The sequence below is a fragment of the Danio rerio genome, chromosome 12 (assembly GCF_052040795.2).
Source record: "Danio rerio strain M-AB ecotype USA chromosome 12, GRCz13ab, whole genome shotgun sequence".
NCBI lineage: Eukaryota > Metazoa > Chordata > Actinopteri > Cypriniformes > Danionidae > Danio > Danio rerio.
In genome coordinates this window covers 31,464,924-31,480,057 of record NC_141032.1, presented here as the reverse complement: position 1 = coordinate 31,480,057, position 15,134 = coordinate 31,464,924, and the positions used below count along the sequence as shown (strand labels likewise).

The window sequence follows — 15,134 nt, the reverse complement described above, 5'->3', positions numbered from 1 at the left end:
GACAGAGTAACAGTTCACAGCGAGTGCACATTATTGAATTACAAAACTGTCTGTTCACAAATATTGGAATGTTCTACCAATACTCAAATGCACCTTTTGACTCACCTTGGCCATGATAAGGTCAAGATTAAGAACATGCATTAAAAATAACTGCTCTTATTCCTTCAGAAATGAGCCGGTGTCCTTGGTCTCTCGTATCTTTTCCACTATTTTGCTTCTATATCATTTCACCAGTACACTTCTTCTATCAGGCTTTTAAAAAAAATGAGAGTGAATTTGTACAATAATCATGTTGTGTCATCATGAATATTACACACCATCCTGTAGTATTTCGTTTTTGGCTGTATGCATTGACTGTTTATTTGTCAGGCTTATTGTATTGCTTAATAACAAAAACACCTGCGTGTCATATTTTTTTATTTTTTAACTATATTTTAAAATAAAAACACTATTTTTATATTTAGTTTACAGCAAGAACACATTACTGAATTACAAACCTGTATGTTCACAAACATCTGAGCATTCTCCCAGTACTCAAATGCACCTTTTGACTCGCCTTGGCCGTGATAAGGTCAAGATTAAGGACATGCATTAAAATAATGGCCCTTATTCATTCAGAAATGAGCCGGTGTCCTTGGTCTTCTATTTTGCTTCTCTATCATTTCACCATAACACTTCTTCTATCAGGTTCTTGACCCTGTTCTTTTACAGTTTTCTTCCTTTGTCTGAATATTTTTTTATTATAGAAGTTTTATATTTTATGGTTGCCAGTTGGAGGTTCATACAATTGGTTAAGAACATGTGTCCCACACACTGCATTACAGACACCTTTAATTGAACAGACTAGTTTATATTGATGCTTTCATAAGGCTTTCCAATGTGACACACAGTGACTTAAAAAATAACAGGAAGGATTTTAAAGAGTTAAAACAAATTTTGTGATCCAAAATAAGGCATCTCAATCCAAGAAATGCAGGCAGGTCAAATCAGATGTAATAACACAATTTTAACACATGATTGTGCAACAGACATCATTACTTATATTATAAAGCTTTAGGTTTAGCATTTGGATGCATACTTAGATAGTTGCAAGATGTTCTCGCTGCAGTCTGTAACCACAATGAAGTACTGGACCAGGTCCACTACCTAGTGGACATTGTATCGCCGAGTCGCCCACTAAGGTAATGCCCATGCTACTGTGATGACTGGGTTTAGGGTAGGGGAAGGTGTAGGCGATTGTCCATTACACAGTGGACCTCCAGTACGCCATCAAGCTGCGGGTTTTGATATTTGGGTGGCACAGTGGCTCAGTGGTTAGCACTGTCACCTCATAGCAAGAAGGTCGCTGGTCGAAGTCCCAGATGGGCCAGTTGGCATTGTCTAACAGGGTTGTGCTCATTCTTTTAGTGAGTTATGGGTGCACTTTGAGCATAATGTGCATTAAATCAATCAGAGGCTCATCTCTCATTCGCTTTAAGAGTCAGCTGTGTTGCGCCATGGCGCATTTTTCTATTTACAAGGCAAATTATGCAAGTGGAAAAACTGAATGCTTCACTAACGAGAGAACAGTTAAACAGACCATCTGCAGTGTGGAAATAATGAACGAGCTTCCTCCATTCGGCCTCTTTACTTTCTCTTTACTTGAACTTCACTTTACTCCTTTACTTTTGTAGATAAGGAAACAGTGTTGTACACACTTCAATGATGACATCCATTAGCCTACATATTTAATTTTTGTTGTAAAGCACAAAGATTTGTTTCAAAACTATTTCTAATTTCCAGCAAACGAATAAATTAACAATGATAATGAAGCGTGGTCAAAAAACTGGGTTATATCCAAAAACACGTCCTTTTCTTATGCCTCATAATGGTGATACAGACGTCTCCAAAACCCAACAGGTGGACAAATCTAAATTGGTTTTTAATAAAATGAATATAAATTTGCATAATAAATAATACTGCAAACAATAATAACATTATACAAATGGCATGAAGAAGGTGTGGGGGCAGTGATTTTTATATTTATGTAGAAATCATTTTATTCCTTTATTTTTATTTTTTTATATGCTAATATATTTGAGTATTACTGTACATCCCATGTGTATTAAGCAATGTGTAAGCGTTTCGACCTGCAAAGTACATAACTAACGCACTCTGAGCTGAACTTTAGACCAGCTTTTAATTAGTCAATGGATCAGCACACCCATGACTCATGAGTCCACAAAGTGGCACAAATGGTTAAACAGTGTGGTGCAAAATGTGAAAAATAGGGTTGTGCTGATCTGAAAATAGCAACAAAGCACATCATACAGGTCTTGTGCCTTTTTTTGCTGTGTGAAAGACAGGGTTAAAAGAATTGAACAAGCTGACAAACAAGATCATACAAACTAGAAGTCCATGTCTGAAACCACAGCTTATCCACACTATACAGTGCACAATATTGGCTGCCTGCCATTTTGTAATGGTACAAGCATTCTTAGTGAACGGCTTCATTACCTACTTTTGTTCACTACTTCTTACCCACAATCCACTCTAAAAAAAAAAAAAAAGAAAGATGGCTGAGGTGAACACTAGAGGCTGCAAATTTCATTCATAATTTAAACCAGGAGTCACTCAAGCGCATTGGAAACCTAGAAAAATTATAAGTAGTGATGTTCATACACTTATAGGTTCTTCATGTTTTTTTTTTTTTTCAATGAATGAATATTTTATATGATCTTCAAATAATATGTTAGATTGTATTTGCATTTTTATAAACAAATAAATGTAAAACTAGTGTTTCCATTTCAAAATATAGTTAAAAATTGACGAGCAGGTCTTTTTGTAATCAAGCAATACCATGCACATGACAAATGAACAGTCAATGCATAAAGCCAAAAAGGAAATACTACAGGATGCTGTGTGTAATGTTTATGATGAATCCATCCACTGCATAACAGACTACTCTCTGGCTCACATTATTTACATAATTTTGCTGGCATATACTTCAGTGAACGAGTGAACAAGTGAGCAGTTTTAGACATGAAACAAAACACAACTGCAACACTGTCATGCATAATGAACATTTATCTGGATTAAGGTTAGAAGCACATTACACATGCTACAAAAGATATGCATATCCATATATATATATATATATATATATATATATATATACACACAAACACACAAACATATACAAACTCCACATATGTGTTTTTTTCTAAGGTAGAAAAGCATGTCACCTTTTGAAAATTCATCTTCAAACTATGACCACCCACTTGCTCTCTGCCTTGTTAGGTCTCAGTGTTGCAATGCCTTGGGGTGTGCTTTTGCCCTGTCACCCACGTCGCTAAATGAAACCAGTCTCCGGCTAAACACTAACCTGTTTTATCAGCAGTGGAACAGCTGCTTGCTTTCATGCAATGCCCTCATGTTTTTTTCACAAGTGTGCCTAGTATTTTATTGTTGTTGTTATTGTTTTCTCTGACACTCATTATATGCAGTTACACTACAATGCCACCCAATATGGTTATATTAGCATGCTAATTGAAATTTATAAAGCAATTGCCCTGGAGAACACGGAAAGGTCCCTGATCCAGTTGTTGTTGCGTTAAAAGCATAACTAGCCAAGCGTAATTAAACCCTGTAACTTGGTTTCCATGACAACGAGTCTGCATCCCCCCCTTGACTGTTTTCGATTTAAGACGAGATTAAATAATTCCTCCAAGGAAAAATCTTAGCAATTACGATGTATCGGGCTCTCCAAATAGATATTAAATAAACTGACCTATCGGTTTTGCCAGATGCCTTAAACATAACGTTTAGCCTTGGGTCAAGACTTGTCTTGACTAATTCCTGTCAGTACAGCTAAAACAGAACATGTTAATCTAGGAAATTCAGATAAACGGCAGAACATAACAGCTTCATTATTCCGAAAGAATCAATTGGATTTTATTTTTATATGAACTAGGTCTGAAAAGGTGATCATTTTCACAGGAATATACTATTAATAGGGAAGAAATGCTTTCCGCATGTTTGCTATATCTTGATAATTGTACACACAACATGTTCACAATTAAACTCCACAAAGTAAGCTACCATGTGAATTTAGGACCCCATAAAATCCACTGTATTTTCAACTAAATGCTGTGAGTTTAATTGTAATTAGATTTTTTTAAATGATTCATTTAATTGAATTATTCATTTTCTTTTCAGCTTAGTCTCTTCCCAGCAGGCATACAACATCATACAACGTTAATATTAGGTATTTATGTCATGACGTCAGGTGACCAAAATTCAATGTCTAGTCAGCCTCTTAGTACAACTTTATTTTGACGTCCAATATCAATGTCAAATTACGCTGATATTGAATTGATTTTAGGTTGTGTTGGAAAGTGACCAAAATCCACTGTCTGACAAATGTCATAGTGGTAACGTCCATACAACGTCAAGGTATAACATGATTTTACGTTGATATTTGGTTGATTTTAGGTTGGACATTGGACATTGATGTCGGCCTGATGTTGGGTTCTGACATCAACCCGATTTTCATTTCCAAACAAAATCCAACGTCGCCATGACGTTGGGCTACAACGTCAATATGACTTCATGTTGACATCCTGTGACTGCAGGGTTTATAAATCAGGGTCGCCACAGCGGAATGAACCGGCAACCTATCCAGCATATGTTTGACGCAGCAAATGCCCTTTCAGCTGTAACTCATCACTCTCACATTCACATACATACACTACAGACAATTTAGCTTACCCAATTCACCTATAGTGCATGTCTTTGGACTGTGAGGGAAACCGGAGCACCCCGAGTAAACCCACGTGAACGTGGGGAGAACATGCAAACTCCACACAGAAATGACAACTGATCAAGCTGAGGCTTGAACAAGAACCTTCTAGCTGTGAGGCAACAGCCCTATCCACCGCATCAAATTTAATTTGGGAAACTTGTGTTCACATATTTTTATCAAATCAATCAAATCCCTTTTATTGTCACATCATCAGCAGCACGCTATGATGAGTGAAAAGCTTAGGTGCTGGCTCCAGACAGTACAAAATACAGTGCAAATAAAATGACAGTGTAAATATAACGACAGTGCAAAATACAGACAGTAAAAATACAACAACAGTGCAAAATACAGACAGTACAAATTCAACGACAGTGCAAAATACGACAGCATACTCCCCCCAAAAAAGTGATATCTGCAATGAATAGGTGTCCACATAGTTGTTGTTTTATTGCGAAAAAACAAACAAATTTACAATACAAATTGTTACATATCCTTTGTTTTTTTTTGCAAAAGTATTTTGCATAAAATATTAAAAAAGAAAAAAAAATTATAAAAAGGGGAAAAGAAAAATAGAAACAAGAGTATTAACTGAATGCAGTCATTCAACAATATATTGTCAATGTTGAAAGTAAATATTTACAATTAAACAGTATAAGATAATAATAGTTAAAAACAAACTAAAATTAATATACTATGAAAGAAATCAATTAAAAAGGAAAGAAAGAGCATTTATTACATGGAAGGCAATATGTTAAGAGAGTTCAAATAAGTTGTAAACACTGCCTAATTCAGAAATTTTAACATATATTCAAAAATGCTGTTTACTAAAAATGAATGACTAAAATAATATAAAGACAATTTAATTAAAATATAACAATTATTTACATTTTAATTTACAACTAATCATTGCAATTCATTAATTTTCCTTCAACTTAGTCCCTTATTCATCAGGGGTCGCCACAGCAGAATGAACTGCAAACTACTCCAGTATATGTTTTACAAAGAAGAAGGCCTTCCAGCTACAACCCAAAACTGGGAAACACCCAATCTTTGCAATATTTATTATTATTATTATTAATAATAATAATAATAATAATAATAATAATAATATTAATATTATTATATTTTAAAATGAACAAAACACACTTTTTGTACAACAAAAATTAAAATTATTAAAACAACTAAAACATTGATGAATTAATTAGCTATTATTTTGCATTAGTAATAATTCCTGTCATAATATCAAGTTAAATCAGAGATATATTTTGATACTTTGAATCTGTGAATGAAAATGTAAATCAGACTGCACTATATTTATTTAACAAACCTGTGAAAATCTGCAAAAATTAATTTTGCTTGCTTAGATGACATCTAAAATTAGACCTGAAACAGAATGTAAAAACACTTTAAAGCAAACCCATTGTGAATATCCTCCCTTAATTAACAGTTTATAAACTGATTGAGAAAATATCTGGATTTATAAAGCATTTACAATCCTAACATTTCAGATGTTTTTAGGACCACACCACTCCTTCTAATCTGACCGAATATTATATGAATCAAGCCAATTCCTCTCAATTGATGCATATTCATAACATGATTTTCAGTCCTATTCAGCCATCAATGCCAGCAGATTACTAGAATATGAGAAAATGAGTTGACTTTGCTGATGAATGTTTAACGAGAAGCAACTTGGCCTAACGTGACTCCTACTGATGGTCTTGTCAGTAGGAAATGCAGAACAGAGTCAGTGCGCATGACAGAACGAACTGTGAAATTAATACATGAAGTAAATGTTTACTAGTCAAGCTGTGCAACATCTGCTAGCATAATGGCTCTAATGATTCTTACTGTATTGCTAAATGATCAGAATGGGAAGCTAACTGATTCTTCAAAACCTCATAAAACCTCAACAGGGATTTTGTAATTTTATTTCACATCTGTTAACATCATCAACCATGCTGTATATATATATTTCTTTCAGTGTATTCATCCATTACTCATTAATAAACTTGAATCAGATGAATAGAAATAAATCAGAATTAATTTGTTAATTAAAACGTATACCTTTAATTTATCAAACATTCTGTATAATAACAATTTTGCCTCGAATACTAACTACTTCAAAAAATATATCAATAATAGTGCTGTCAATCAATAAAAAAAAATTAACTAATGAATCACATTTTTTTAAACTAATCACGTTTAATCACATTTAAAAGACTGAAACTTGTCATTTTGGATATTGAAATGTAAAATTAATGTAAACGCAAGACAAAAACTATTTAAATTCAAAATATAATTGTTTATTAGAATTTTTGCTTAACTTGTAACACAGATGTCTTCATGTAAACAACATACCCACAATAAACCACCAAGATCCTGGCTTGACAGCCATATTTATTATCGAAATTAAAACACAGGCATGTTAATGCCATTTAAATTTTTTAAAACAATCAATGCCAATAAAGAAAAAAAATATCTCCAAGTTGGAATCTAAGTGGACTACAAAAAATGCCAAAATACAGGCATTGCAGATATGAAAGTTGGAAAATAATAATAATAATAATAATAATAATAATAATAATAATAATAATAACAAAAAAATTGAATACAAACAATTGTACTCATTGAAAAGTTGATTCCTGTAAGTAGTGAACATTAATTATAAAGTAGAAACAATTTTGCTTACTCCCCCTTTACATTCATCCTGTTGCTAAGACAGTCCAGTCAGTTGATGTTATCAGGGGCAATGTGGATCTTTTCTTTTGAATGATGCGAGCTGAGAGTGCAATGCAATCTCACGGCAATTCGTAACTTTTTGATTAAGTGGCTACAGACAACGACGTTAAGGCAGCTTTAGGCAGGTTTGTTGCTATTGTTGCTATTTTAAAAGCATCACAAGTGGGCATTACAATTCAGAAACTAATATTTACTGATCTGTGATGTAAAAAAGAACTGTTAAAAATGTGTTATTCTGTTCTACCGAGTTTTAATATTTAATCAAATGCAAGAGCAGATGGGGTAGATGTCTCTCCACTAAGTGTTCTCCTTTAACCCACAGGACTCAAAGTACAACTTAGTTAAATATAGACTATATCAGAGGTTTACCATGTTTTGTTGATATCAGCTCTAACACACAGTAAAATACTAGAAAAAAGAAATTTTGACTCCTTAAAGGGATCATATCATCTGTTTAAACAGTTTTTTTAAATCTTATTCATTTATTTGTAACCTACACTGTAAAAAATATCAGTAGATTAACAGTTTCACATTTTTGTGATTCATGTTTTTATTATTTTATTTTTCCCCCGTTTATTTATGCTTTTAAACTGCATTATGAGACATTGATCTTTTCTCCAACAACTTTTAAAGGTCATCTTTGATAAAAAATCATATTTTTTAAGCTGCTTGGACAGAACTGTGTTTAGATATAGTGTTTCCACAGTACTACTGGAGTGATATAAACACAACAAGTCTCAAGCTTTTAAATTTCCTGATATTAAAATAGGACCCAAATCCCAGTGATTTCGAGGCCCACTGCAACATGACGTAAGAGTGCGGTTTTCCCTGCCAATAAACTGATTGACAGGTGACATGTCTCTATAATAACATGTATGCACATGTCCACAGAACATTTTTTGCAGAGAAACTGAAATTAAAACATATGTTACGGCTCTCTGTGATCAGCTGCACCTCAATAATTCTTTTTAAAGGGTCACGAAACACCAAAACACATTTTTTGAGCTGTTGACAGTCGTATATGTGTCCCACACTGCTATAAACACTATTAGGACACCTATATTTCACTAAAAAGTGTAAATTGGTTGTTTTTGCGTTATTTCAAGCAAATTCATACTTTCGGTTTGAAACGAATTTTTGAAGCTGCGTCATGGTCATGACATAATAGTATGTATTGTAATATTGTATTCCAGCGTGCAGACAGGGCGTCTGTGCCAGAGTGAGTCTTATGCCGTCTTACAGTGTGATGCATTAATGCATGAGTAAGGCTTGGTTCAAACCAATCAGCGTGCTCTATTGTGCAACTTCATTAATATTCATTACTGTCACAGTGTTTAGACGACAGAGACGCCACGTTGTGTTGGCAAAACAAGCGTGAAGTGTTGCTTTTATAGTTTGCTGCCGTTAAGTTTTGTTTTCATTTTCTCTCTGTGAGAGCTCAGCTGGAGTCACGTGTGGATTAACAGTGTACGCGACGCTCGACAACAATAACTTACATGTCTAAGGAGGATTATTGTTTACCTGAGAGCTGTTCTCATCTCCAAACGCTGAGATCTGGATTCGCTTGTAGTATTCTCTTAATAAAGACGCGGCTCTAGTTACTGGTGATTGTCCTGTCTCTACAGATTTGGTAAGTGAGCGACCAGTGCTCTTTGTTTATTCAGTTTGCTCGTATCGAACTAAGTTAACTATTGCACAGAGTCACCGAGTGTAAACACGTTAGCATCACAACCAAACTTTAACCTCGTGTAGGGTTTTTACCGCATTTAGTGACCGGAATAACACACGCGGCTTTCTGACGCTACCTGCCGTGTGCATCTAAGTTTCCGGGAAATGCGGAGGTTTTTTTTCTCTCATTCGCCGTGCGGTATCAAACATTGCATGAAAAATACACGCTTAGAGCAGATCCTCGAATCAAATATCTCGTTTGTCGCGAGGGGCATGGATGAATTCCCTGAGTGAAAGAGCCAAACTGCAGTTAAAGTCCAACATTTAATAATTTGGCAAATAATTCGACTACAGATGTCCATGTAGGTTAAACACCATCACTTTCTCCTGTCTGTGTATTTTGCCTCTGAAACTCACGCGTGCCCAAATAGACACTCCCACACCCTCCCACTTTTCTTCCTCCGACACTCCCCCTAAACAGAGCTGGACACGCCCACTTTTTTTGACTTTTTCCAAAGTAGAGGTGTGAAAACACCCTGCTGAAACGAGGGGGTTTCATGGCCCTTTAAAACCGTGCATGTTTGTAATAAAAACAGTAAATTCGCTATGTAATTCTTAACTGCTATAATCCTTTGACTGCATGCTACCAGTAAACGATAATGTGTGTTTGTGTGTACGTGTGTGTGTGTGTGTGTGTGTGTGTGTGTGTGTGTGTTTGTGTGTGTGCGTACTGCAAACGTCATTTGTGTTTGCAGTACACACACACACTCATCATTTCAGAAAGGCTTGAATAAACTCCACAACAAATACATAAAAAAACTTACTTGTTATTTTTGAATAATGAGTAGGCCCACACGGAATCTGTACACGCAGAAATCCGCAGATTTTTAGCCCATGATTGAGTCTATTTATTTACTTGTATAAATCTGTGTAAATGTATTTTTATTCAGTTTTTTTTTTGTAATTTCAGTAATATTATTGACAAATATGAAAATGTTTATGTTTTATTTACAACAGTCTGTAAAATAATATTTTCTGTCTTTTAGTAGATTTACTATATGAGACTTGCTTTGTTTACTAAATATCTAATTAGATTTGCATTGTAAACATTAAATAAAAGTTAAAAAGGTATATTTTCTTTATTTTATATATTAAGTTTTTAGTTATAATAAAATTATTCTGCATAAATCCGGAGATTTTCCGCAAATTCTTCACAGAAATAGATAAAAAAAGGTCAGCAGATTCTGTCTGGCCCTACTAATGAGCTGTATTTTAGCTTCATTTGTGTCTGTCTCTATCACTGACAGCTGTTATCTGATAACGCATGAGAACCAAACATGCATGTAGCCACAGGCTATAAAAACAGCTACAATAATAATAATTATAATAATTCCTTACATTTTCTGGGCACTCAAAGCGCTTTACAGATTGGGGGGGAATCTCCTAATCCAATGTATTCAGATACTAAAACGGTCAGATTCTACATTACATAATAAATAATCTGATGGGCATTTTGAGATGAAACTTTAAAAAGACAAGACACCAAAGTCTTATCTTACATCTTATAAACGGGGTAAAACAGGTACCTTTTAACATTGAAAAGTTGGAAAAAGTAACTTCTACAAACATTTGTAATGGTTTAAAGTGATATATTGTCTGGTTTGGTGTTGTATATTATAGTACAAAAGACTTGTAATAAACTGCCAGTTCTTTTATTTTTGACTTATTTGTCTGTATATAATTTTTTGTACATTTAATTTTTTTCAAACTATTAAGGTCAATAAAAGCCACTTTGTTAAACCGTAAATTGAATTTTTAACATTGACAAGAGTAGACAGAGATCATGGTCCCATAATACAACCATAAATAAACAAAAATGCTTGAGAATCAGAAAATATATCTACATATATTATTATTATTATTAATTTTATTTTATTTGTTTTTACTTTTTCTGAGGCTATGTTTGATTTAATTTAATTTAATTTAGAGGGATAGGGGGGATATAAGAAAACTAAGACAGTCTGTAATTTTTCTTATTAAGTATTATAAAACTACAATGTATGGTCTACAATGTATGACCAACAGTAAATAAATAAATAAATAAATAAAATGAAGTAAATATTTGTTATATTTTCATAATCTATTGTCCAGCTCCTTCTTATAAGGCTATGAGTGAGTGACAGCATTGTCTGGGACAAGAAGTGGCTGTCAGCTGTCACATGTGATTTACGCCCAGGTTAAATATTTGTCAGCATCCGTTTGGAGAGGCTGCCTGAACCAATCGCTGTTCTCCAGAAACTTGCATTGTGCTACTGTTAAAACACAATGTGCTGCTGACTGCTGTGATGACAGGCTGGATGGAGCATCATCCACTCAGCACAGCTCGCTGAATGTCACATCCCAGAATCAAATCACACAGTGAATACGGTTCGGGGTGCTGACTGTGTAAATGCACTATACAAAACACAAATGCACAATTAATTATATGACGTTTACGTTGTAGTCTTAAAAAGTTACACGAAAGTTGACTTAATGATCAAAATTCTGTTGTTTGTTGAGCATGAGAGATATTTGGTGTTTTGTTCATCATTATCAGTGGCATAACAGTACTGTGGATGCATTGTTATTTTGGGATTCTGGCTGGAGAAAGTGCTAAATGCTGGGCTGTAAGCCAAAGTGATGAATGTACAATAACTAGCTGGTGGCAGCGTTATGGGTTTATGGGAGAAAGAAACCATTTTCAGATTGTTTGTTGGAGCTGCACTGGCTAAAGGCAGATTTCAGCCAACATTTGCACATTTGGGGGTAAATTAAAGAATTGATGGGAATACATGCGCAAACAGATAACTCAGTTTTTATTAGTTTTTGTTAATCTTATTTTGTAAAGAGCCCCTATTATGCATTATGAAAACTCATATTTGGCTTGAACAGGCTGATACATGTGCAAGGTAAAAAAAAAAAAAAAAAAATATATATATATATATATATATATATATATATATATATATATATATATATATATATATATATATATATGCATTTGTGTTTATCTAATTACTCCTTCCGCAATACACAGGGCCCTACACACCTTGCGTAGTGTGCATAATAGGGCAGATCAGAACTGTAGTAGCTCTTTAAAAAACTTCATTTGCAAACAAACATGATTTATGGAAATCAATAAAAAGCTATATTTCTCTGAAAATGAACTCATCCTGTATACTACTGTTAAAGTCTTTAGGGTAAGCAATCATAAAAGTAGGCCTTTTTTAAAAAGAAAATGTTTATTTAGCAGTAAAACGTGATCTTTAAAAAGATAACAATAAAAGTTTATTTTATATGCTGTTTTAAAAGCAGTTAGTTATAGACCTGTCACAATAATTAATATATAAACTTATTGCACAACATATGACATGACTTCAATCATTTTTGTTGATGCAATATATATATCCACCTTACATAAAAAACAATTCTAGCAACATTTAAGCTGATTGTGAAGCATCTCTATCTCTATTGGAGGTGTCAGTATGGTAAAAAAAAAAAAAACAAACAAACACTGTAGTATTTACTAAACATTACTATATATTTTCATGTGGGTGTCTGACAACCGAAAATAGATCTGGTAGTGGATAATCGCAGCCTCCGTTACTTTTTACTTCATACTTTTTTGTCAACATTTATTAATATTTATTTGGGATATGCGTTTTCACATTCTGATTCCAATGCCTAATTATTAAATTGTTAAAGTGACTATAATTAAATGAAATATTATTAAGAATAAAATATTGTGTGTTCTTTGAAAGAGTGTATTTGCATTATGATGATATAATATTGTCATTCAGGCATTATATAATGAGTGGCATAAAATGGCCTTAAAATGACAATAAGATTATTTATCGCAATATATTTTAGTACAATAAATCGCACAACAAAAGATATCGTTACAGGCATAGAAAGACTTTTCAGAAAGATCATGTGAAACTCATACCAGCAGAAATAGATAATCAACCACACATGTACAGTTGAAATCAGAATTGTGTCCCCCTTTTGAATTTTTTTTTTCCAGAGTACGGAAATTTTCACAGTATGTCTGATAATATTTTTTCTTCTAGAAAAATTCTTATTTGTTTTATTTAAGCTAGAATGAAAGCAGTTTTTAATTTTTAATGTTGATTAAGGTCAACATTATTAGCCCCTTTAAGCTATATTTTTTTTCGATAGACTACAGAACAAACCATCGTTATACAACAACTTGCCTAATTACCTTAACCTGCCTAGTTAACCTGATTAACCTAGTTAAGCCTTTGAATGTCACTTAATCAATAAGTATAGTGGTGTCTTAAAAAAATGTAGTAAAATATTATTTAATGTCATCATGGCAAAGATAAAATAAATCAGTTATTAGAAATGAGTTATTAAAACTATAATGTCTAGAAATGTTGAAAAAAATCTCTCTGTTAAACAGAAATTGGGGAAAAAATAAACAGAAGGGATAATAATTCAGGGGGGGCTAATAATTCTGACTTCAACTATACTGTACATTTGAATTACTTTTTAAATATTAAGTTAGACAACAAATATATAATATATTCTAATATTGAATAATTGTAACATGTACATAATCTTATCTAAGATTTTAAAATTGTCTATATTTACTATTTTAATCCCCAAATAATAATATAATCTAATAATTTAGAACGTACTCAATATGCAACTGAACCATTGTTAGCCATGGTCATCCATTCTAAAAATAAAAATTAATAAATTAAAATTATTTCAATTTCTTTTTATTTAATACTGTTATTTTTTATTATAATTTAAATGGCATGCTCAATATTATTCTGATACAGTTGAGGGCAAAATTAGTAGCCCTCCTATGACATTTGAATTCTTTTTTAAATATTTCCTAAGTGATGTTTAACAGAGCAAGGACACTTTCACAGTATTCCCTATATCAAATGTGGTGTGTATAAGAAATAATAAGTGAGGACCCAAATGCAGTCATACAGTAACAGTCAACAAAAACAAAGACAGTGGCAGAGTCATCAAGGTAACACTGAAAACAACTGACAACAAGAGACTAATACAAGAGGGCATATATAGTGTGGGAAACAATTAAGCAAACAAGCAAACAGGATAATGAGGGGGTAGAGAGAATAAATAACCAAGACAATATAAGGTAAACTAAGGTAACACAGGAGCAATACAAAAAAAAGACAAGAGATGGACTGTAACAATTAGCCTTTGACAATTCAAACCACTGTCGTCCAATGACTTGCCTAATTAATCAAACCTAGCTAACCTAATAAACCTATTTATGGCTTTAAATTGCACTTTAAGCTGAATATGAGTGTCTTGCAAAAAACAAATAAGATATGATGCACTGTCATTATGAATGAGGCACAACGAATTTGCTAACAAAACTATTACCTGCCAACATTTGTCTCCGAAATTAGTGGAGACTGGGGAGTGGGTGATTGTTGTGGCAGGAGTGGCGTTGAGTGTTTGTCAGAATAACACAGCTGAGAAGTGGGTTAGTAACTGTACTGTGATGTCAGTAACGGAGTTACTATGGGACGGGTTTCGAGCGGCTGCTGTGATCGCATATCGCTTAATGTTTTGATATGCATTGTATATAAATGTCATGTCCCCTTTAAGAGGACTTCTTCTGTGGTTGTTTTACCTTTGAGATGTAAGCATGCATGCATGGGACCTGCATGGTTCAGTTCATCGAGCTCAGAGGAGAAGTGTGATAGTCGCTCCACCGCCGTATCATTCTGTTATTTCAATAATGAAACATTTTATTTTGCGACATGTTTGAATGTCTGTTTCTTTTCCTTTTGCCTACTTATTGTCGTTGACTGGCATGTGTGTAGTCGACAGCACTTGGTGGAAACGCATAAAGGCCAATAGGAAGAGCGAAAAAAGTTTCTGTATCCTTTTT

The 15,134-nt window shown here is 33.6% G+C and overlaps 1 protein-coding gene across 4 annotated transcripts in view; it reads right to left on the bottom strand.

Moving 5' to 3' along the window:
* adgra1a (adhesion G protein-coupled receptor A1a) overlaps positions 1-15,134 on the bottom strand; it is a 78,517-nt gene that overhangs the window by 42,353 nt on the left and 21,030 nt on the right. The window lies entirely within an intron of this gene.